This window comes from Lactuca sativa, chromosome 9 (genome assembly GCF_002870075.4).
Source record: "Lactuca sativa cultivar Salinas chromosome 9, Lsat_Salinas_v11, whole genome shotgun sequence".
NCBI lineage: Eukaryota > Viridiplantae > Streptophyta > Magnoliopsida > Asterales > Asteraceae > Lactuca > Lactuca sativa.
The window spans coordinates 166,826,142-166,826,740 of record NC_056631.2 but is presented as its reverse complement, the minus strand read 5'-3'; the positions used below and the strand labels follow the sequence as shown (position 1 = coordinate 166,826,740).

The following is a 599-nucleotide window of genomic DNA, read 5'->3' as shown; positions in this document are numbered from 1 at the left end:
TGGATATAAACATCCCTTTTAATATACTTCGAACAAACTCCCACCTTTCATCTATTTTAATTTTGTTAACTCTAATGCCTGATAATTGTATATGGGTGGCCAAATATAGTTCTGAACAAACTTTGGGGCTTGGGCGTCTTTGTTTTATCTATCCGCTACTTGACCAATTGATGATGGTGACAAATAGTTACAATATATAACTAAAGATATGGGAAAATAACAAAAAGCGGGGATAGCTCAGTTGGGAGAGCGTCAGACTGAAGATCTGAAGGTCAGGTGTTCGATCCACCTTCACCGCAAATATTTTTCCTTCCTTATTGTTAACTATTCCATTATTTTTACACAAATATGTGATTTTCAATTTTCAGTAAATCTTTTAATTGAACATGTTACCAATTCCAAACATGCTCAATTGCTCATATCAAACTAAATAAGTTCTAATGTTAAATATAATTAGCATTTAAATACTACTAAAAGCATACTATCATATAAAACATTTAAATACTATTATAAGCATACTATTAAATAAAAAGAGAAATAAAATAAGCATTTATAAAACAATTAGCAACTTGATATGTTTGAATATACTTAGTACAACA

General features: G+C 29.5%; 1 non-coding gene across 1 annotated transcript; it reads left to right on the top strand.

Annotated features, from left to right (window-relative positions):
- Nucleotides 1-226: 226 nt before the first annotated feature.
- TRNAF-GAA (transfer RNA phenylalanine (anticodon GAA)) lies at nt 227-299 on the top strand. The gene has a single exon. It is a non-coding gene; the product is annotated as a tRNA-Phe (tRNA).
- The last annotated feature ends 300 nt before the right edge of the window (nt 300-599 follow it).